General features: G+C 26.3%; 1 protein-coding gene across 5 annotated transcripts in view; it reads right to left on the reverse strand.

The window, feature by feature from the left end:
- Positions 1–26,029, reverse strand: part of ASPP (Ankyrin-repeat, SH3-domain, and Proline-rich-region containing Protein) — a 479,404-nt gene that overhangs the window by 193,641 nt on the left and 259,734 nt on the right. The window contains exon 1 of one of the 5 annotated variants that reach the window (XM_075309702.1): positions 11,836–12,006. The exons of the other annotated variants lie outside the window; for them this stretch is intronic. The gene's annotated coding sequence lies outside the window, so the exon portion shown is untranslated. Of the gene's footprint in view, positions 1–11,835; positions 12,007–26,029 lie in introns of those variants that run through there. 5 annotated transcript variants of the gene reach the window in all.

Genomic DNA, 26,029 nt, shown 5'->3' on the forward strand with positions numbered 1-26,029 from the left:
ATAGATATGAATGATGGCATAATAAGTGCAAAGGTCTCAGTGGGAGAACTATGGCCCCAACTGTAGGCTAGAAGTCCAAACGTCGCAGTGGGAAAATTGGAAACCAAAGTTCCTCAGTGCTAGAACGGGCAGGCCGAAGGTCTCAGTGGCAGAAATATAATCTCGACTCGGTGTTGAAACAGTTGCCTCGACTGAGTTAGTGTAAGAATTGTGGGCGAAAATCGTAAACACGAATGTCTATGTGGAAGAAATGAAGACCCAGAGATCTCTGCGAAGGGACTGGCAGTCCGAAGATGTCAATAGGGAAACTGTGACCCGATGTTTCAGTGGAGAGCTCTTGGTCAGAAGGTTTCAGCACGGGAATTATAGACTTTAAGATCTCAGTGGGAGAACTGGAAACACAAACATCTCAGCGAAAGAGCTGGCAATGCAAAGGTCTCAGTGGGGGATTTGTGGGCGCAAAAGTTTCTGGGAAATTATAGGCACAAAGTTATCAGTTATAAGTCCAATTGTCTCAGTGAGAAAATTGGAAATCAAACCTTCTCAGTGATCTGGATTACAATAGATATGAATGATGGCATAATAAGTGCAAAGGTCTCAGTGGGAGAACTATGGCCCCAACTGTAGGCTAGAAGTCCAAACGTCGCAGTGGGAAAATTGGAAACCAAAGTTCCTCAGTGCTAGAACGGGCAGGCCGAAGGTCTCAGTGGCAGAAATATAATCTCGACTCGGTGTTGAAACAGTTGCCTCGACTGAGTTAGTGTAAGAATTGTGGGCGAAAATCGTAAACACGAATGTCTATGTGGAAGAAATGAAGACCCAGAGATCTCTGCGAAGGGACTGACAGTCCGAAGATGTCAATAGGGAAACTGTGACCCGATGTTTCAGTGGAGAGCTCTTGGTCAGAAGGTTTCAGCACGGGAATTATAGACCTTAAGATCTCAGTGGGAGAACTGGAAACACAAACATCTCAGCAAAAGAGCTGGCAATGCGAAGGTCACAGTGGGGAATTTGTTGGCGCAAAAGTTTCAGGGAAATTATAGGCAGAAAATTCTCAGTTATAGGTCCAATTGTCTCAGTGAGAAAATTGGAAATCCAACCTTCTCAGGCAGTCTGAAGGTCTCAGTGGCAGAAATATTGGCCAGAAGAACTCGGTGTGGGAACAATTCCCTCGTTTGTATTATTGGGAGAACTGTAGAGGTGAAGTTTTAAGTGCGGGAATTGTAGATCTGGGAATTGTCTATCTGGGAGATCAATAGGCAGATCTATGGGGATAGCAGCCCACAGATATCAGTGGGGGAACTGTGGCCCAATCTCTTAGGGAATTATAGACGCAAAGATCTCAATGGGAGAACTAGAAACAGAAATATATCAGCGGTATAACTGGCCGGACGAAGTTCTCAGTGGAAATCTGTGAGCGCGAAAGTTTCAGGGCTGAAATTATAGGCGGCCATAGATTAGAACTGAGCGTGCGTAGCTAGGGAAATGTGGTCACGGAAGTTTCAAACTTAAGATAACTATAGTTCCATAAGTCTCAGTAGAGTAACTACAGGTCCGATGATCTTAGTAGAGGTATCTGTAGGTCCGAAAGTCTTAATGCGGGAATTGTAGCTCCAAAGGTCTTAGTGTGGCAATTGGCGAACAACGAATCTGAGTGAGGTAATAAGAAGTCCGAAGCTCTCAATGTGAGAACTATAGACTCGAAGGACTCATGGCGAGAACCGTAGGCCAGAAGATTGGAGTTGTGAACTGTGAACTGTGGCCCCGGATTGCCTCAGAGGAAAAATGTAGACGTTTAAGAATGGATTTCGAAATCAGGAACAAATTCAACACATGCTCGTCTTCGTCTTAGTATCGTTGCTGTTTACTATTCCACAATTTATCAACACAATCCGGAAAACTAGAAACAGCAGTTTCTTTCATACATTGATGTAAATATAGTTACTATAACTGCGGATATAATCAGAGATTTGGAATTGTCTCAAGATTGGGAAACAGATTCAAGACCTCTGCATCAGGAGTCGTCGTGAGGTGAAGGAAATACGCTGATTAAAGAAAGAAAGTGGACCAAGTGACATTCTCCTTGACATTTATTTCAATACAATTTCAATAGATTTCATAAGCTCTTTTGGCCGGTCGCTAACTTCATAAAGTCCATCCACTTAAATATGCAATGAAATAAATTTATTTGCTCGCTTTGCACCGGAAGACAAAGTTGGCGGAAAGAAAGTCGGAAAATTAAAAATCCATTATTAAGTGTTTTTGTCTTAACACTCTCACACCAATCTATGATCATATCAGGCTCAGTAAAATATCCTTTCAACTAAAGTCGAAGGCCTTAGAGAATCAACTCTCGACGAGAATTACAAAAAATATTCCTTCCTACAACAACACAAAATTCAAAGTGTCAAGAAAATCCAAGATGAGTAGAAAACCAAAATGAAAAATAGTCTTTGATGGAGAGAAGAAAAACACACAAAATTAAAAAGGAAATCCTAAACTAAGTAGAAAATCTCCCTAATTACAAGTGGCAAATGAAAGTGCTGTCAGGCTGTCGTCTTTGACTGTTGAATATGGTTGAAGGAGCAAGTGAGTGAGTGAGGGGACAGAGGGCCTATGAAGAGAATGACGACAAAGTCAAGAATTCTGGCGGGAAAACGCTAATGAGTTTTAAGCTGTAGAAAGATTATAATTGATAGTTTAGCATGAAGATGCTAGCAATAAATGTAGGACGAAAAAAAAAACAAAAAATGGCTAAACTCTTGGGAACAAAATTACAAACCAACCATCAAAATGTTATAACAAATGATACAATTGCTTTCATTTAATAGGTGTCTGAAGGTGGCATTTCCATTCCATATCATGCAGATCCAAATGACATGGAGCAACAACAATCAAGAGCTCAACTGTTAGCTAAGATAATTAGAGGAAACAAATGTCAAAAATCCATGGAATCATCTTTTAAATGGGGCAGAAAACATAGTTTCTTCAAAGGACAGAAACGAAACTACGACGTTAAAGGGTAACGTGTGTTAGAGTGATAGATAATGTTGAAAAAAAATATAGATATTGAAACACATCTTGCGGGGAGTACGATATGTATTACAACCACCTTCATCATATCATTTCTAACACGCTTGTCTGACAGCTGATACATTTATTCCAGTGACAGTTCATTATATTGTTTACTAGCTTACAAAAGCATTTTGATCTATTGCACACGGGAATAAAGTTATTCATGATGGAATTTAAGCTTGATAGTGTTATTGGTTTCTATTTAGCTTGAAACCCTTAAGCGGCTATCCTTAGAGCGTTTTAGCAATTAAATGGTAGGAGGGTTTTCTACTACCATTGCTCGTTAACGTGATACTGGCAGTGTTACCACTCTTCCAAAAATTGGACGAGAATAATGGTAACCACAACAGAAATGATCCGAAAAGTGAAGGCTGATGACATATATCGTGAGATTGGATGCGACACATATTGAAAAATGAGCTTGGACGAAAATAATTGAAGCTGAAGTGCAAGAGCTCACCGATATATAAAAAAGGTTAGACTGAAAAAAGCTAGGGAGTTGCTACCCTTGCACGACGAATTACCGAATTTGGTTTTTGGTAATGGCGAAGGACGCCGTAATCGCCGATGGTCGCTCCTCGCTCGTATTCATCGATTGTGGGGTGAAAATAAATCAAGAATTTAATGGAGAGAAAATGAAATAAAATATAATAAATACAAAATATAGAATATAAAATAAAATTTCGACGAAATTTTCTATAGAAATAAAATTTTGACAAAATGTTCTATTAAAATAAAATTTTGACAAAATTGTCTATATAAATAGAACTTTTACAAAATTTTCTATAAAAATAAAATTTTGACAAACATTTTTTATAGAAAAAAAAATTTTGACAAAATTTTCTTGAAATAAAATTTTGAAAAAAAAAATCGAATATAATAGAATTCTAATAACATTTTCTATAGTAATAAAATTTTGACAACATTTTTTATAGAAATAAAATTTTGATAAAATATAAAAAATACAAAATATAAAAATAATTTTTTGATACAATTTTCTATAGAAATAAAATTTTGACAAATTTTTCTTCAGAAATAAAATTATGACAAAATTTTCTATAGAAATAAAATTTTGACCGTATTTGCTGGGTGTTTCCAAAGTAACGGTCGTTACCGATATTCTGTGATTTTTTAAATAAAATTCCACCCTAAGAATATATGTCACGAGGATTGCTTAATTTTGGACCTACGAAAGTTCAAGCTTCGGTAGCAACCGAAAGAATTCATAAAAAATCTAATTTCAATACTATTTTTGACCATAAAAAAAGTAACGGTCGTTACTTTATAAATATGCTGTTTTCATATTTCGGAAACAAATATCATGTATTGTAAAATTTTGCACAGGATGTGTCAAGTAAAAAATCTGACTAATTTTTTGTAATGTTTTCTTTCAGTAATAGGTTTGTTTTCAAATCAAAGAAAATTATTTATAAAAACAAAATTCTTTTAAAAAGTAACGGTCGTTACAATATAAAAAGTTAAACGATTTTTGTGTTTGAATTTATTTATTGTGGGTAAAAAACAACATAAACGAAAAGCTATATTTTATTGCATAATTCTTTGTCAATTCGTTGCTGATTATAGCAAAAGAATGTGTAATATTAGCGGACAAATACATAAAAAATAATAATTTTATTTTTAAACTGTAGGCGTCATTTACTTCGGAATTACCCTGCTATAAAAATAAAATTTGGGCAAAATTTTTTATAGACATAAAATTTTGGCAAAATTTTCTATCAAAATAAAATTTTGAAAAAATTTTTATAGAAATAAAATTTTGGCAAAATTTTTTATAGAAATAAAATTTTCTACAGCACTAAAAATTTTATCAAAATTTTCTACAGAAATAAAATTTTGGCAAAATTCTTTTTAGAAATAACATTTTGATCAAATATAATAAATGCAAAATATAGAATATAAAATAAAATTTCGACGAAATTTTCTATAGAGATAAAATTTTGACAAAATGTTCTATTAAAATTAAATTTTGACAAAATTGTCTATATAAATAGAACTTTTACAAAATTTTCTATAGAAATAAAATTTTGACAACAGTTTTTACAGAAATAAAATTTTGACAAAATTTTCTTGAAATGAAATTTTGAAAAAAAAAATTTTCTAAAGAAATAGAATTCTGACAAAATTCTCTAAAGTAATAAAATAAATTTTCTATAGAAATAAAATTTTGACCATATTTGCTATAAAAATAAAATTTTGACAAAATTTTTTACAGAAATAAAATTTTGACAAAATTTTCTTCAGAAATGAAATTTTGAAAAAAATTTCTAAAGAAATAGAATTCTGACAAAATTTTCTATAGTAATAAAATTTTGACAAAATTTTTTATAGAAATAAAATTTTGATAAAATATGAAAAATACATTTTTGATACAATTTTCTATAGAAATAAAATTTTGACAAAATTTTCTACAGAATAAAATTTTGACAAAATTTTTACAGAAATAAAATTTTGACAAAATTTTCTTCAGAAATGAAATTTTGACAAAAATTTATAAAGAAATAAAATTGGAAAAAAATTCTATAGTAATATAATTCTGACAAAATTTGGTATAGTAATAAAATTTTGAAAATTTTTTTATAGAAATACAATTTTGGCAAAATTTTTATAGAAATCAAATTTGACACAATTTTCTATAGAAATAAAATTTTGACAAAATTTTCGATAGATATAAAATTTTGACAAAATTTCTATAGAAATAAAATTTTGACAAAATGTTCTATAGAGATAAAATTTTGACAAAATTTTCTATAGTAATAAAATTTTGACAAAATTTTTTACAGAAATAAAATTTTGACAAAATTTTCTTCAGAAATGAAATTTTGAAAAAAAAATCTAAAGAAATAAAATTTGGAAAAAAATTTCTATAGTAATATAATTCTGACAAAATTTTCTATAGTAAAGGGTGATTTGTTAAGAGCTTGATAACTTTTTTTAAAAAAAAAACGCATAAAATTTGCAAAATCTCATCGGTTCTTTATTTGAAACGTTAGATTGGTCCATGACATTTACTTTTTGAAGATAATTTCATTTAAATGTTGACCGCGGCTGCGTCTTAGGTGGTCCATTCGGAAAGTCCAATTTTGGGCAACTTTTTCGAGCATTTCGGCCGGAATAGCCCGAATTTCTTCGGAAATGTTGTCTTCCAAAGCTGGAATAGTTGCTGGCTTATTTCTGTAGACTTTAGACTTGACGTAGCCCCACAAAAAATAGTCTAAAGGCGTCAAATCGCATGATCTTGGTGGCCAACTTACCGGTCCATTTCTTGAGATGAATTGTTCTCCGAAGTTTTCCCTCAAAATGGCCATAGAATCGCGAGCTGTGTGGCATGTAGCGCCATCTTGTTGAAACCACATGTCAACCAAGTTCAGTTCTTCCATTTTTGGCAACAAAAAGTTTGTTAGCATCGAACGATAGCGATCGCCATTCACCGTAACGTTGCGTCCAACAGCATCTTTGAAAAAATACGGTCCAATGATTCCACCAGCGTACAAACCACACCAAACAGTGCATTTTTCGGGATGCATGGGCAGTTCTTGAACGGCTTCTGGTTGCTCTTCACTCCAAATGCGGCAATTTTGCTTATTTACGTAGCCATTCAACCAGAAATGAGCCTCATCGCTGAACAAAATTTGTCGATAAAAAAGCGGATTTTCTGCCAACTTTTCTAGGGCCCATTCACTGAAAATTCGACGTTGTGGCTCGTTAGTAAGTCTATTCATGATGAAATGTCAAAGCATACTGAGCATCTTTCTCTTTGACACCATGTCTGAAATCCCACGTGATCTGTCAAATACTAATGCATGAAAATCCTAACCTCAAAAGAATCACCCTTTAATAAAATTTCGAAAAATTTTTTATAGAAATACAATTTGGCAAAATTTTTATAGAAATCAAATTTTGACAAAATTTTCTATAGAAATAAAATTTTGACAATATTTTCTATAGTAATAAAATTTTGACAAAATATAAAAACAAAATTTTGACAAAATATAAAAACAAAATTTTGAAAAAAATTTCTGTAGAAATAAAATTTTGCAAAATTTTCGAAAGAAATACAATTTTGACAAAATTTTCTATAGTAATAAAATTTTGATAATTTTTTCTGAGGAAATAAAATTTTGCAAAGTAAAATTTTTTTTGTTTGGTAGTTTGTTTTTTTTTTTTTGTAAAATTTTGTCCATACTTTGATAGATTATTGTCTTAAAGACAGTATTGAAGTCCTTGTCAACAAATATTAAAAAATGTGCTTCTAATAAAACCAACAAGTGCAAGAGCTCAAATATGCATAAAAAAGTTAGACTAGATAATGCCAAGGAGTTGCATCATTTACACGAAAGTGGCCAGTTTTCTCCGATGAGAAGCCGTAATTGAAAAGTTTGCGAACAAACAAAATGATCGGGTTTACTTACCAACGAAGTCAGCTTAAAATGTACACCTTCGTTTGAACACAAGAGCGTGGCCGATAGTAATGGTTGGGGCGCCAAAACGTCAGCCCCTATATTATAGGAAAAATGTCCTCACGACAGTTTTGAAGCCCTGGACAGAAACGCATTTTGGCCACAGACTATGGATTTTCCAATTAAAATCAGCATCAGCACTCTCTGCTCGAATCAACCAAAAATTGTTTAAAAAAAAGAGGTTCCCCGCTTATTGGAATTATGCGCATGGTACATTCAGTAGAGTATAGTTTAGCCAGTGGGCTAAAATACCGCAGATCGATTTTCGTAAAGCGTGCGATGGCTTTGTTGGCCATTTGGAGGCCATAATTCGTAGTCAATTCGCACAAATTGAGATTGATTCTACAAATTAATATTATTTCTGACATTTTTGCTTTTGAACAATAAAATTTAAAAAACATATATAAAGCGCTTTACTTAATTGTTTTACATATCAGCCACCCTGTAAATATGTCGTCTTTATAATATTAACCCTCTCGGTTTGCTCTTCAAAAATTTTCATATCATATGCTTAGATATCCTCTGGCCTAAAATCACAATCTATCATTCCCACACAGAAGACCCTTTTACAACTAAAAACCAACACAAGAAGAGAAGAGCAAAAAAAATAGACACATTGTCAATGATGATGCTGATGATTTTCTTAGAAAATATTTTGCTAAACGACAAAGCTCCTGCGGTACGGGTACTTTGTCACGTGGCTGCCAAGATAATTATATCACACAAATTGTACTCATTAAAGGAAGACAACAACAGACAAATGTTACCATTCGCTTTCGCACTCCCTCCTCCTGTCACCCTCACTCAAATAAATACATTGAGACTTCCATATTAAGGTTTCTCGAAGGATATTAAAGAATTCTTGGAAAAACCATGGCATGGCCACATCAAAGTCAACATTCAAATCTATTCGCTATTAGTATGCATGGATATGAATGAATCTAAATAGGCGTTTTAGCTGGAGAAAACACATAATAGGATTGTTAATACCACGACCATGGGACAAAGCACTTAGAAGGATGTCATACAGATTTATGGAAATAAATGAAGCGGAAAAAAATAGCTATGAATAAATAAAAATTATAAATCAAATTATATTGTTTTTTTTTGTGTAATTAAATTAAATTCGAAAACACAAACTAAATTAAAATTGTCGTATAAATTAAATTAAGAAAATTTTAACTAAGTTAAAGGGAATTAAATTAAATCCCATTTTTGCTTACCTCGCATCTCTACTTGTAGATTTGGCAAAAATGTTTATAGAAATAAAATTTTGACAAGATATAAAAATAAAATTCTGAGACACTGTCTATATAATTAAATTTTGAAAAAAAAATTCTACGTAAATAAAATTTTGGCAAATAGAAATAAAATTTTGGAAAAAATTTTATAGAAATAAAATTTTGATAAAATATATAAAATACAACATATAAAATAAAATTTTGACAAAATTTTCTATAGTAATAAAATTCTGATAAAATTGTCTATATAAACAAACTTTTGACAACATTTTCTATAGAAATAATATGTTGGCAAAATTTTCTATAGAAATAAAATTTTGATAAAATTTTCTACAGAAGTAAAATTTTGGTAAAATTTTCTATAGAAAAATAATTTTGACAAAAATTTTACCAAAATTTTTTATAGAAATAAAATTTTGGCAAAATTTTCTGTAGAAATAAAATTTTGACAAAATTTTCTATAAGAATAAAAATTTAGGAAAATTTTTTATAGAAATAAAATTGTGACAGAATTTTCTACAGAAATAAAATTTTGAAAAATTTTCTATAGTAACAAAATTTTGATAACATTTTCTATAGAAATAATATTTTGACAAAATTTTCCATAGAAATAATATTTTGACAAAATTTTCTATAGAAATAAAATTTTGACAAAATTGTCTATAGAAATAAAATTTTGGCAAAATTTTCTACAGAAATTAAATTTTGACAAAATTTTCTAAAGAAATAAAATTTTTGGCAAAATTTTCTGTAGATATAAAATTTTGGCAACATTTTCTATAGGAATAAAAATTTTGCAAAATTTTTTATAGAAATAAAATTTCGCAAAAATTTCTACAGAAACAAAATTTTGACAGAATTTCCTATAGAAATAAAATTTAAAAAAAATTTTCTATAGAAATAAAATTTTGGCAAAATTTTCTACAGCTATAAAATTTTGACCAAATTGTCTATATAAACATACTTTTGACAACATTTTCTAAATAAATAATATTTTGACAAAATTTTTTATAGAAATAAAATTTTGACAAAATTTTCTATAGAAATAAAATTTTGACAAAATTTTCTATAGAAATAACATTTTGGCAAAATTTTCTATAGAAAAACAACTTCGACACAATTTTCTATAGAAATAAAATTTTAGCAAAATTTTCTATAGAAAACAAATTTTGACAAAAAATTTCTATAGAAATAAAAATTTTGCAACATTTTCTATAGAAATGAAATTTTGACAAAATTTTCTAAAGAAATGAAAATTTGACAAAATTTTCTAAAGAAATAAAATTTTGACAATATTTTCTATAAAAATAAAAATTTAGCGAAATTTTTTTATAGGAAAAAAACTTTGCAGAAATTTCTACAGAAATAAAAATATAAAAATAAAATTTTGAAAATATTTCTACAGAAATAAAATTTTGAAAAAATTTTTACGTAAATAAAATTTTGGCAAATTTTCTATAGAAACCAAATTTTGGAAAAAAATTTTATAGAAATCAAATTTTGGAAAAAAAAAATTTATAGGAATAAAATTTTGATAAATATATAAAATACCAACTATAAAATATAAAAATAAAATTTTGACAAAATTGTCTATATAAACAAACTTTTGACAACGTTTTCTATAGAAATAATATTTTGACACAATTTTCTATAGAAATAAAATTTTGGCAAAATTTTCTATTGAATTAAAATTTAGCAAAATTTTTATTGAAATAAAATTTAGACAAAAATTTCTATAGAAATAAAAATTTTGCAAAATTTTCTACACAAATGATATTTTGCAAAATTTTCTACAGAAATGATATTTTGACAAAATTTTCTAAAGAAATAAAATTATGGCAAAATTTTCTGTAAATATAAAATTTTGGCAAAATTTTCTATATGAATAAAAATTTAGCAAAATTTTTTATAGAAATAAAATTTTGCAGAAATTTCTACAGAACTAAAATTTTGACAAAATTTTATATAGAAATAAAATTTAAAAAAAAATGTCTATAGAAATAATATTTTGACAAAATTTTCTATAGAAATAAAATTTTGACAAAATTTTCTACAGTAATAAAATTTTGGCAAAATTTTCTATAGAAATAAAATGTTGGCAAAATTTTCTATAAAAAAAACAACTTTGTCAAAATTTTCTATAGAAATAACATTTTGACAAAATTTTCTATAGAAAAACAATTTTGACAAAAATTTCTACATATATACAAATTTTGCAAAATTTTCTACAGAAATGAAATTTTGACAAAATTTTCTAAAGAAATAAAATTTTGGCAAAATTTTCTGTAGATATAAAATTTTGGCAAATTTTTATATAAGAATAAACATTTTGCAAAATTTTTTATAGAAATAAAATTTTGCAGAAATTTCTACAGAAATAAAATTTTGACAGAATTTTCTATAGAAATAAAATTATGAAAAAAATTTGTATAGAAATAAAATTTTGACAAAATTTTCTACAGCTATAAAATTTTGACAAAATTGTCTACATAAACGAACTTTTGACAACATTTTCTAAAGAAATAATATTTTGAAAAAATTTTCTATAGAAATAAAATTTTGACAAAATTTTCTATAGAAATAAAATTTTGACAAAATTTTTTTATAAAAAAATTTTAAAAAATGTTCTATAGTAATAAAATTTTGACAAAATTTTCTATAGAAACAACATTTTGGCAAAATTTTCTATAGAAAAACAACTTTGACACAATTTTCTATAGAAATAAAATTTTCAGCAAAATTTTCTATAGAAAAACAATTTTGACAAAAAATTTCTATAGAAATAAAAATTTTGCAAAATTTTCTACACAACTGAAATTTTGACAAAATTTTCTAAAGAAATAAAATTTTGGCAAATGTTTTTATAGAAATAAAATTTTGAAATTTTTTTTATAGAAAAATCTTTTTGAAAAAATGTTCTATAGAAATAAATTAAATTAAATTAAATAAATAAAATGAAATTCTCTTCAATGTAGTATAATTAAATTAAGAAAATTTTAACTAAATTAATGATAATTAAATTAAATCCCATTTTTGCTTACCTGTCATCTCTACTTGTAGAGCTGTCAATACATTGATTTAGGCATTTATGTATATTCAACCGCTTGTAAGCTCACACAGACATACACCCTAGCTGATACTGGATAATGTCATGGCATCAGAAAATTAATGCGTAGGCCAGACAATCAAACCATCATCAGGCAGACTGTCAGCCAACAGTTAACGAACAAAATCCAAAGAATTATGGCTAACCACTAAACATCATCAAGTTGAAAGATTCATCCGTCCATGCCACCCATGCATCTAACATATCTCCTCGACGTGGTGAATCAAATGAAATGGAATCCTGTGTTGGCACATTGCTAACCAATGCCTATTGTTATTCGATATCCTTCGCCTTCATTTACTCATCACCCAGGGCCAAGTGATGACAACAGCAGTTATCTCTTGCAGTCATAAGCGCCAAACATTATGGATCTACTAATGGGCTATATGGCAAATGCTGCAGTCCTACCATAGATTATAGCACCACCCATGTGGTGGATGTCATTAGTGAGGACTTAAATATCCAATGATGATCCAAATGAAATACAATGCGCCATCAAATCGAAATTGGCATTTTTGAAATCAACCGACGACATTAACCACAAAACAATAACGCACAAAGTTTGAATCAAACCACAAAGCTCGACAATCATTAACTACAACAACAACAACAAAACACAGAAATACACTCATCGCCCGTGTAACTGCAGTTACAAAGGCATGTTAACAGATATGAATGAATACTCCTCTGGCAAACATTCCCATATACAAATATACGTAAATATTTATTAAGTGGCCCGTATGTATGTGTATGTGGACGATAAAAATCATGTAAATATATGGCATTTGTTGGTACGATTACGCTAAAAGTGTTCGTGTGTGTGTGGGTGTACGATTTAAATGCGATGACTAAACATTGCAGGATATTTGTTTAGGGACACCCTAATCAACCACGGTTACTATCAAAAATGGTAGATTTTTACTGTTTGGTGGATTGGTAGAATCCTTCATGTTTTGGTAGATTTTTCGAAATATTCCACTCTAAAAATTGTCTACAGAAATAACATTTCAACAAAATTTTCTACAGTAATAGAATTTCGACGAAATTTTCTATAGAAATAAAATCTCGACAAAATTTTCTATAGAAATAAAATTTCGACAAATTTATCTATAGAACTAAAATTTTGTAAAAATGTTCTATAGAAATAAAATTTTGACAACATTTTTCTATAGAAATAAAATTTTTATAAAATTTTTTTATAGAAATAACATTTTGACTAAAGTCTCTAGAGGAATAAAATTGTTGCAAAATTTTCTGTAGAACTAAAATTTTGGCAAAATGTTCACAATATTTTTTATAGAAAAAAATGTTTGCAAAATTTTTTATAGAAATTAAATTTTGACTAAAGTTTCTATAGAAATAAAATTTTTACAAAATTTGCCATAAAACTTAAATTTTGGCAAAATTTTCTATAGAAATAAAATTTCGACGAAATTTTCTATAGAAATAAAATTTCGACGAAATTTTCTATAGAAATAAAATTTCGACGAAATTTTCTATAGAAATAAAATTTCTATAAAATTTTCTATAGAAATAACATTTTGACAATTTTTTTCCAAACAAAATAAATATTTTGATAAATTTGTGTATAGAAATAAAATTTTGACAAAATTTTGTATAGAAATAAAATTTTGACAAAATTTTTTACAGAAATAAAATTTTGACAAAATTTTCTACAGTAAAATTTTCTACAAAAAAAATTTCTATAAAATTTTCTATAGAAATTAAATTTTGACAATTTTTTCCAAACAAAATAAATATTTTGATAAAATTTTCTATAGAAATACAATTTTGAAAAACTTTTCTATAGAAATAAAATTTCAACAAAATTTTCTACAGTAATAAAATTTCGACGAAATTTTCTATAGAAATAAAATTTCGACAAAATTTTCTATAGAAATAAAATTTTGACAAATATTTCCAAACAAAATAAATATTTTGATAAAATTTGTATATAGAAATAAAATTTTGACAAAATTTTCTTTAGAAATAAAATTTTGACAAAATTTTCTACAGAAATAAAATTTTGACAAAATTTTCTACAGAAATAAAATTTCAACAAAATCTTCCACAGAAATAAACAATTTTCTACATAAATACAATTTTGACAGAATTTTCTACAGAAAAAGTTTTTGAAAAAATTTTCTTTAGAAATAAAATTTTGACAATATTTTCTATAGAAATAAATTTTTAAAATAGAAATAAAATGTTGACCAAATTAGAAATGAAATTTTGACCAAATCTACCAAAACATCAAAAGTCTATCAATCAACAAAACAGCAAAAAATCTAAAATTTTTTGTAGGATTCTACCAACTATGGCAATCGCGTTTTGTATGCGGGCCTCATGTGTTTTCTAACTCGTATTGTCAAGACATTTGTCCTTCCACTTACTCATATTCTAGAAGAAAGCCATGCGATAGGGATACTGGTTAGATTAAAATGGCAGCCCGATTTATTTCAAGCTCACCTAGACTTTTCAGTCTATTGTGATAAGTTTTTTATATTATAAGATTAATTGAATATCAACAGTTAAGGAAATACGTTTCCAATCATCTCCAAATAAAATTTCTGTTTTTATCCTTATCACCCACAATGTAAGAGTTTTTTTTTTGATTTCACGCAGTGACATATTAAACCACAAAACCAATAGAAACTATATTAGCAAATATTATGTTTTGTGCAAAAAAACAACAACAAAAAATCACAGGGAGTAAAATAAACATCAACAGTGGAGAAGAGTAAAAAGAAATCATGAAAAAAAACAAACCAACATCGGATGTTGTTATTAATACGATTACTTGCTGTTGTTGTTGCTGTTATTTTATACTCACCAATCGAATAACCACCCACACTCAATTGACTTATGCGAGCACCACACTTACTCACTCCCCCATAGCCATTCGCGTTAGTCTACTCAAACATTTATGTTGGGAGTCGGAAAGCAAAAACAAAAACAAAAATGAAACTCGTATAAGTGTATGAGTATAAATTCTCATTTACAAATTACAAACAAATGGAAATGATATCTCATTGCTTGTTTTGCTGATGTTTTTTGTTTCCTTTTGTCGGGAGTAAATGGGGAGTAGTAAAAGGGCAAGAGGCCCTTTTTAACAATAGCGGATTATGTGATTATGAATTATTAGTCCTTGACCCCATAATGTGAAAATAAATTCTGAATCTATTTAGCAAACTACATCGTTAATGGGGTTCCGTTAATTAGTTAGTTAACAGAGCTGAAACGAAAAGACTCGTTTACAGAGCCCTCTAAACAACAGCGTTAGCCAAAGACCAATTGATTATGACCATATCCAAAGAAAACATATTTTCCTCTGGAACGAAAATTTAGATAAATGAAATTTCATTTTGTAATGGACTTTTTCTTTATATACAGAGTGATTGATATGTATTGCAACCCCCGCAGCCTGTGGAGGCCTGAGGGCCTCAGGTTGTTACCATGTCCAAGCCCCTCGTCGGATAGCTGGCAAATGTGTTCCAAAATTTTATTTTTATAGAAAATTTTAGCAAAATTTAGTGCAAAATTTTATTGCAATCAAAAATATTTGCAAAAATTCATTTCTATAAAAAAGGTTTCCAAAATTATATTTCTATTAAAACTTTTGTCAAAATTTTATTTCTATAGACAATTCTTGAAAAATTTTGTTTTTATAGAGAATTTTTGCAAAATTTTATTTCTATAGAAAATTTTTGCAAAATTTTATTTCTACAGAAATAGAATTTTCTATAGAAATAAAATTTCTGTAGATTTTATTTTTATAGAGAATTTTTTAAAAATTTTGTTTTTATAGAAAATTTTGTAATTTTTTTTTTTATGGAAAATTTTAACAAAATTTTATTTTTATAGAAAATTTTAGCTAAATTTAATTTCTATAGCAATTTTGTGCAAAATTTTATTGCAATAAAAAATATTTGCAAAATTTTATTTCTATAAAAAAATTTTCCAAAATTATATTTCTATTAAAATTTTTGGTCAAAATTTTATTTCTATAGAGAATTTTGGAAAAAAAATTTTTATAGAAAATTTTGTCAAAATTTTATTTCTATGGAAAATTTTGTCAAAATTTTAGTTTTAAAGAAAATTTTAACTAAATTTTATTTTTATAAAAAATTTTAGCAAAATTTAATTTCTAAAGCAATTTTGTGCAAAATTTATTTCCATAGAAAATTTTATTTTTATAGAAAATTGTTCCAAGATTTGATTTCAATTGAAAATTTTTGAAAATTTTATTTCTATAGAAATTTTTGGCAAAATGTTATTTCTATCGAAAATTTTGTCAAAATTTTATTTCTATAGAAAATTTTGTCAAAATTTTATTTCTATAGAAAATTTTGTCAAACTTTTATTTCTATACAAAATTTTGTCAACATTTAATTTCTATAGAAAATTTTGTCAAACTTTTATTTCGAAAGAAAATTTTGTCAAAATTTTATTTCTACAGAAAATTTTGTCGAAATTTTATTTCTATAGAAAATTTTGTCAAAAAAATTTTTTTTTATAGAAAATGTTGTCAAAATTTTATTTCTATAGAAAATTTTGTCAACATTTTATTTCTATAGAAAATTTTGTCAAAATTTTATTTCTATAGAAAATGTTGTCAAAATTTTATTTCTATAGAAAATTTTGCCAAAATTTTATTTCTATAGAAAATTTTGTCAAAATTTTATTTCTATAGAAAATTTTGTGCAAAATTTATTTCCATAGAAAATTTTATTTTTATAGAAAATTGTTCCAAGATTTGATTTCAATTGAAAATTTTTGAAAATTTTATTTCTATAGAAATTTTTGGCAAAATGTTATTTCTATCGAAAATTTTGACAAAATTTTATTTCTATAGACATTTTCGTCAAATTTTTGTTTCTGCAGATTTGTATTCCTATTGAATTTTTTCGCAAAATTTCATTTCTATAGAAAACTTTGCCACAATTGTATTTCTATCGACATTTTTTTTTAATTTTATATCTACCGAAAATGTTTGCAAAATTATATTTTTATAGAAAAATTTGTTAAATTTTTATTTCTATAGAAAATTTTTGCAAAATTTTATTTCTAGAGATTTTTTTTGCAAAATATAATTTCTACAGAAAATTTTGGCAAAATTTTATTTCTATAGAAAATTTTTGCAAAATTTTATTTCTATAGAAAATTTTTGCAAAATTTTATTTCTACAGAAATAGAAAGTTTGCAAAATTTTATTTTTATAGAAAATTTTGTCAAAATTTTATTTCTATGGAAAATTTTGTCAAAATTTTAGTTTTATAGAAAATTTTAACAAAATTTTATTTTTAAAGAAAATTTTAACGACATTTAATTTTTAAAAAAATTTTTAGCAAAATTTAATTTCTATAGCAATTTTGTGCAAAATTTTATTTCCATAGAAAATGTTATTTTTATAGAAAATTGTTCCAAAATTTGATTTCTATTGAAAATTTTATTTCTATAGAAATTGTTGGCACAATGTTATTTCCATCTCAAATTTTGACAAAATTTTATTTCTATAGAAAATTTCGTCAAAATTTTTGTTTCTGCAGATTTTTATTCCTATTGAATTTTTTCGCAAAATTTCATTTCTATAGAAAACTGTGCCACAATTGTATTTTTTTCGACATTTTTTTTTTTAATTTTATATCTACCGAAAATATTTGCAAAATTATGTTTTTATAGAAATAAATTGTTAAATTTTTATTTCTATAGAAAATTTTTGCAAAATTTTATTTCTAGAGATTTTGTTTTGCAAAATAGAATATCTACAGAAAATTTTGGCAAAATTTTATTTCTATAGAAAATTTTTGCAAAATTATTTTTCTACAGAAAATTTTTGCAAATTTTTATTTCTGCAGAAAATTTTTGCAAAATTTTATTTCTACAGAAATAGAATTTTCTATAGAAATAAAATTTCTATAGAAAAGTTTGCAAATTGTTATTTTTATAGAAAATTTTGTCAAAATTTTATTTTTATAGAGAATTTTTGAAAAATTTTATTTTTATAGAAAATTTTGTCAAAATTTTATTTTTATAGAGAATTTTTGAAAAATTTTATTTTTATAGAAAATTTTAGCAAAATTTAATTTCTATAGCAATTTTGTGCAAAATTTTATTGCAATAAAAAATATTTGCAAAAATTCATTTCTATAAAAAAGGTTTCCAAAATTATATTTCTATTAAAATTTTTGTCAAAATTTTATTTCTATAGAGAATTCTTGAAAAATTTTGTTTTAAAGAGAATATTTGTAAAATTTTATTTCTATAGAAAAATTTTATTTCTACAGAAAATTTTTGCAAAATTTTATTTCTACAGAAATAAAATTTCTATAGAAAAGTTTGCAAAATTTTATTTTTATAGAAAATTTTGTCAAATTTTTATTTCTTTAGAGAATTTTGGAAAAAAATTGTTTTTATAGAAAATTTTGTCAACATTTTATTTCTATGGAAAAATTTGTCAAAATTTTAGTTTTATAGAAATTTTAACTAAATTTTATTTTTATAAAAAATTTTAACAAAATTTAATTTCTATAGCAATTTTGTGAAAAATTTTATTTCCATAGAAAATTTTAGTTTTATAGAAAATTGTTCCAAAATTTGATTTCTATTAAAAGTTTTGGAAAATTTTATTTCTATAGAAATTTTTGGCAAAATGTTATTTCTATCTAGAATTTTGACAAAATTTTATTTCTATAGAAAATTTTTGCAAAATTTTATTTCAACAGAAAATTTTTGCAAAATTTTATTTCTACAGAAATAAAATTGTCTATAGAAATAACATTTCTATAGAAAAGTTTGGAAACATTTTGTTTTTATAGAAAATTTTGTCAAAATTTTATTTCTATGGAAAATTTTGTCAAAATTTTATTTTTATAGAAAATTTGAACTAAATTTTTTTTATAGAAAATTTTTTCAAAATTTAATTTCTATAGCAATTTTGTGCAAAATTTGATTTCTATAGAAAATTTTTGCAAAATTTTATTTTTATAAAAAATTGTTCCAAAATTTGATTTCTATTGAAAATTTTGGAAAATTTTATTTCTATAGAAATTTTTGGCAAAATGTTATTTCTATCTAAAATTTTGACAAAATTTTATTTCTATAGAAAATTTCGTCAAAATTTTTGTTTCTGCAGAAAATTTTTGCAAAATTTTATTTCTACAGAAATAAAATTGTCTATAGAAATAAAATTTCTATATTACATGTTAGCCTGATACCGAAACAGGCAATTGACGTCCAAATGCATTATATCTAATTATACAATTATTTTTCGAACTTTATGGACAGATATAGATTAAGGAACATGGTTAGTAGAGCTATTGAAAAGAAAACGCCAGATACAAATCTATACACGCCTGGACTGTACATGTTTCGGTTCGGGCGAATGAACCTTTCCACAGCCTTTAGTATAGATCTGGCTGGGAGAGATAACTCAATTTTGGGCCCTTTATGCTAACTCCTTATGGAGAAAACATTTGGGAAATTTCCTCTTACAAATTGAATCATCTTTTCTCCCACTGTACATCATCTTTTCATATAACTTTCAAGTCCCTTAATCTTATTTTTATTTCGTTTTGTTACATAGTAATGCAACAACACGAAATTTATTTTTAGAAAGCTAATTTGTTAGAATTCACCTAAGTGGTGAACAGTCGAACAATGCTTATTGTTTCTACAGTCAACTACAACATATGACAATTAACAGAAACTGGTTTCCAGTATACAACAACAATTCTAAAACGTACATTTTCTATAGAAAAGTTTGGAAACATTTTGTTTTTATAGAAAATTTTGTCAAAATTTTATTTTTATAGAAAATTTTAACTAAATTTTTTTTATAGAAAATTTTTTCAAAATTTAATTTCTATAGCAATTTTGTGCAAAATTTGATTTCTATAGAAAATTTTTGCAAAATTTTATTTTTATAACAATTGTTCCAAAATTTGATTTCTATTGAAAATTTGGGAAAATTTTATTTCTATAGAAATTTTTGGCAAAATGTTATTTCTATCTAAAATTTTGACAAAATTTTATTTCTATAGAAAATTTCGTCAAAATTTTTGTTTCTGCAGAAAATTTTTGCAAAATTGTTGAATTTTGATTTTTGTCGCAAAATTTCATTTCTATAGAAAATTTTGCCACAATTGTATTTCTATCGAATTTTTTTTTTGCAAAACTGTATATCTACCGAAAATATTTGCAAAATTATGTGTTTACAGACAAATCTGTTAAATTTTTATTTCTATAGAAAATTTTTGCAAAATTTAATTTCTACAGAAATAAAATTTCTATAGAAAAGTTTGCAAAATTTTATTTTTATAGAAAATTTTGTTAAAATTTTATTTCTATAGAGAATTTTGGAAAAATTTTGTTTTTATAGAAAATTTTGTCAGAATTTTATTTCTATGGAAAATTTTGTCAAAATTTTAGTTTTATAGAAAATTTTAACAAAATTTTATTTTTATAGAAAATGTTGACTAAATTTTATATTTATAGAAAATTTTAGCAAAATTTAATTTCTATATCAATTTTGTGCAAAATTTTATTTCTATAGAAAATTTTTGCAAAATTTTATTTTTATAAAAAATTGTCCCAAAATTTAATTTCTATTGAAAATTTTGGAAATTTTTATTTCTATAGAAATTTTTAGCAAAATGTTATTTCTATCTAAAATTTTGACAAAATTTTATTTCTATAGAGAAATTTTGAAAAATTTTGTTTTTATAGAGAATTTTTGCAAAATTTTATTTCTATAGAAAAATTTTGCCAAAATTTCATTTCTATAGAAAATTTTGTCAAAAGTTTATTTTATTAAAAATTTTTCAAAATTTATTTTTAATAAAATTTCTCAAAAATTGTATTTCTATGGAAAATTTTGTCATTATTTTATTGCAATTGAAAAATTTTCCAAAATTATAATTATATAAAAAGTTCTTACAAAATTTTGTTTCTATTCGAAATTTTGTAAATCTACATTTTCGATACGATCTCAAGTCCTAGTGCCAAATTTCAAGTAAATCGGGATAAAACGAAATATATATATATATATATATATATATATATATATATATATAAATATATATAGGACAAACCTCTGATTTGATGTGGAGCCATATAAGTGAATATCGGTCGAATGCTATATATATGGAATCTAAATCTGAACCGATTTCGTTCAAATGAATATGATTCTATTCTGATCCAAAATACTTTCTTGTGCCAAATTTGTAGTCGATTGGACTAAAAGTGGGACATAGAATTTTATTACTAAGATGTGTTTACAGACAGACAGACGGACACTGCAAGATCAACTTAGGGACAGACCCTGAGTATTATTGCCAAAGACACCATGTGTATATCTCGTTTCCTTTTGGACATTAGATAAACATATACACTAACGCATAATACCCTGCCTCACAGAGTGGTTCAAAAATTTTTGCTAACTTGTCGTAAGGCCCGCTGAATTCAACACCTGGCTTCGGTTACCGATGCCAAGTTGTTATTCTACCACTTGACTGAGAATGCTCATGGTTTTTTTGCATTGATATCACGCGAAACCCATTTAGAAACGTAACGCAACGCAGCGTAACGTTACATATACTTTTGGGGGTATTGATTTAAATGTTCTAAAGCGTAATTCAAATATATTTTCATTTATTTCCCCATCATCCACCCCCTCCCACCAATCAGCACATCCATGTCATTAGAATCACTCGATAGGAAGAAGTAATGCGATGGCAATAAGGTAGAGAAAACACACAATGATGTGGGAGAAAAGGAAATGAGGGCCGGAAGGTGGGTATGGTATGGCAGAGGAAGTAGGATAAGATATATCGAATGGTGTTGGAAGATGTGGGAGGGGGGTGTGTGGTAGCGATGGTAAGATTGGATGAGTGTTTGTTGGGGCGTTTATATGTTCAGTTAATGATGTCGATTGGATAGCTGTCCGCCTGCTTGCCTTACTGCTGCCTAGCAAGATACACTCACTCACTCACTCAGTGAAGGTCATTAAGCGAAATTAAGTGAAACATGCTGGCAATTTGTGACGAATCTGGCACAAGTAAAACTTGAGGCATTATTGAGACCAGGACGTTAGTGACATACAACAAAAACAATAGCAACCGAACAACAATAATTGGCAAAAACAACAACAACAACAGCAGCAACATTACAAATAATTTGACAAATTTGTTCAATAATATTTGTAATTTTTTGCTTTAGGGGGCTTTTGCTGCCTCTAAAAGTGGGCTGTGTTTTACGGGGGTGTTAAGAGAAATCAAGATTTCGTTTTTCTCTGCTAAAGCCTGTGAGTAAAGTTTTTCCACAATATCAAATATTTAGTAGGAAAAGGAAATATTTAATATACTTTTTTTGTTTTGAGATGAAATTTCTTATCATCATAGGCCAGAGAAAGGAAAGAGGAAGAATAGTGAGTATAGTTTTTTTGGGCACGAACAAAGGATTTTTTAGGCTACCATTTTAATAGCAGGAAAAATTTAATTTCTCTTTAAAAAAATTCATCATCATAATGTTGCTTTAAGGAACCAAAAAGATTTTGAGTAAAAACCAAAAAAGGTCCCTTGTCATTGAGCTAAACATAAAATCGGGCAGGACTCAGTCCTTAGAGAAAAGGAATGAATAGCTTGCATGAGACTGAAATATTGGGCTGTCCCTATAGGTAACTAACCTACAATTGTGATTTACATTAAACTCGAATTTGCAGCAATTCATCAAAATTAATATAAAATTAAAAATTTGGACTAACAAAAAATTTTCTATAGAAATAAAATTTTGACAAAATTTTCTATAGAAATAAAATTTTTAAAAATTTTTCTATAGAAATAAAATGTTGACAACGTTTTCTGTAGAAATAAAATTTTGACAAAATTTTCTATATAATTATTTGATAAAATTTCCTATAGAAATAAAATTTTGATAAAATTTCCTACAGAAATAAAATTTTGAAAAAATTTTCTATAGAAATAAAATTTTGACAAAATTTTCCATAAATTGTGATAAGATTGTGAGGTATTTTAATTTAAATTGAAGAATATTTTTATAGGCACACAATTTTTACAAAATAATAGTAAAGTAATAAAGTTTTCAAAAGAAATACAATTTTGTAAAAATGTTCTAAATTTCACAATATTTTCTACAGAAATAAAACTTGGATAAAATTTTCTATACAAATAAAATTTGGACAAAATTTTGTATTGAACTAAAATTTTGGCAGAATTTTGTATAAAAATAAAATTTTGACACAATTTTCTATAGAAATAAAATTTTCTATAAAAATAAAATTTTGACAGAATTTTCTATATAAATAAAATTTTGACAAAATCTTCTATAGAAATAAAATTTTAACAAAATTGTCAAAATTTTATTTCTATAAAATTTTGACAAAATTTTCTATAGAATTAAAATTTTGATAAAATTTTTCCATAAAAATAAAATTTTCATAAAATTTTTTATAGAAAAAAAATTTTCATAAAATTTTCTATCGAAAGAAAATTTCCATAAAATTTTCTGTAGAAAGAAAATTTTCTCTAGAAATAAAAATTTGACAAAATTTTCTATAAAAATAGAATTTTGACAAAATTTTCTATAGAAACAAATTTTGACAAAATTTTCTATGAAAATAAAATTTTGACAAAATTTTCTATAAAAATAATATTTGGTAAAATTTCCTATAGAAATAAAATTTTGATAAAAATTTCCGTAGATATAAAATTTTGACAAAATTTTCTATAGAAATAAAATTTTTCATAAATTGTGATAAAATTGTGAAGTATTTTAATTTAAATTGAAGAATCTTGGGGGTGAAAGGGTCTTAATTTGGGGACAAGGGCTAGAAAAATACTGGTTGCGCTTGCCAAGCAAAGTGAGCTAGCACAACACAGTTGCCACAGTTGGTAGAATTCTACCAAAATTGGTAGATTTTTTAAGTAGATTGGTAGAATTCTTGATGTTTTGGTAGATTTTCAATTCTTAGATTTTTGAGTACCAAGTACGAGGTACTTAAATTTTTACAGGCACAACATTTTAACAAAATAACAGTAAAGTAATAAAGTTTTCTAAAGAAATAAAATTTTGTAAAAATTTTCTAAATTTCACAAAACTTTCTACAGAAATAAAACTTGGATAAAATTTTCTATACCATTGAAATTTGGACAAAATTTTGTATTGAAATAAAATTTTGACAGAATTTTCTATAAAAATAAAATTTTTACAGAATTTTCTATAGAAATAAAATTTTCTATAAAAATAAAATTTTGACAGAATTGTTTATAGAAATAATATTTTGACAAAATTCTCTATAGAAATAAAATTTTGATAAAATTTTCTATAGAAATAAAAGTTTGACAAAATGTTCTATATAGTTAAAATTTTGATAAAATTTTTCCATAAAAATAAAATTTTTTGTAGAAAGAAAATTTTCATAAAATTTTCTATCGAAAGAAAATTTTCATAAAATTTTCTATTGAAAGAAAATTTCCATAAAATTTTCTGTAGAAAAAAATTTTCCCTAGAAATAAAAGTATGGCAAATTTGTCTATAAAAATAGAATTTTGACAAAAATTTTCTATAGAAATAAAATTTTGACAAAATTTTCTATAAAAACAAAATTTTCTATAGAAATCAATTTTTTTCGTTTTGTTATTGTTGCTTGATTCTTCAATCATTTTGTTGTTTCTGATTTCAACTAAACTACAAGTATAGCTTAACCAACAGAGGAAGAGAATGTTTACCAAAATTGTTTGGGAGCCACCGTGGTGCAATGGTTAGCATGCCCGCCTTGCATACACAAGGTCGTGGGTTCGATTCCTGCCTCCACCGAACACCAAAAAGTTTTTCAGCGGTGGATTATCCCACCTCAGTAATACTGGTGACATTTCTGAGGGTTTCAAAGCTTCTCTAAGTGGTTTCACTGCAATGTGGACCGCCGTTCGGACTCGGCTATAAAAAGGAAGTCCCTTGTCATTGAGCTTAACATGGAATCTCTTATCAGTGATAAGAGAGAAGTTCACCAATGTGGTATCACAATGGACTGAATAGTCTAAGCGAGCCTGATCATCGGGCTGCCACCTAACCTAACCTATTTGGGCAAAGCACTATAGACTACAATATGGTATGATGAACGCACGTTTCGGAATTACCACATTCCTCATCAGCATCCTCTACTTGCAGCAAAACTATCAACCAATTGTTAAAAAAATTCAGGCAGTTCCTTAACCCACAGTGAACCACACTGAACCTTCCGAAAAAGGGTTTATGATAGGCGGCCTTTGCCGAAATACATTTGTACAAACATATCACTTTTTCCTTTGCCACTGTAAAATCATCGATTTGAGTGCAGTTGGCTGGGTTTATTTTATAAAAAATTTTGACAGAATTTTCTATATAAATAAAATTTTGACAGAATTTTCTATGGAAATCAAATTTGAAAAAAATTTTCTATAGAAATAAAATTTTGACAAAATTATTAATATAGAAATAACATTTTGACCAAATTTTCTATTGAAAATAAAATTTGACAAAATTATTAATATATAAATAAAATTTTGACATAATTTTCTGCAGAAATGAAATTCTCGCAAAATTTGCTATAGAAATAAAATTTTGATAAAATTTTCTATAAAAAACAATAAATTTTGAAATAAACTTTTCTATAGAAATGAAATTGTGACAAAATTTTCTATGGAAACAAAATTTTGACAAAATTCTCTATAATAATGATAAAATTTTCTATAGAAAAAAAATTTTGTCAAAATTTTCTATAGAAATAAAATTTTGACAAAATTTTCTACAGAAATAAAATTTTGACAAAATTTTCTATAGAAGTAAAATTTTGTAAAAATTTTCTACAGAAATAAAATTTTGAAAAAATTTTCTATGGAAATGAAATTTTGACAAAATTCTCTATAATAATGATAAAATTTTCTATAGAAAAAAAATTTTGTCAAATTTTCTATAGAAATAAAATTTTGACAAAATTTTTTACAGAAATAAAATTTTGACAAAATTTTCTATAGAAGTAAAATTTTGTAAAAATTTTCTACAGAAATAAAATTTTGACAAAATTTTCTATGGAAATGAAATTTTGACAAAGCTTATATGGAAATAAAATTTTG

This window comes from Haematobia irritans, chromosome 5, assembly GCF_050003625.1.
Source record: "Haematobia irritans isolate KBUSLIRL chromosome 5, ASM5000362v1, whole genome shotgun sequence".
NCBI lineage: Eukaryota > Metazoa > Arthropoda > Insecta > Diptera > Muscidae > Haematobia > Haematobia irritans.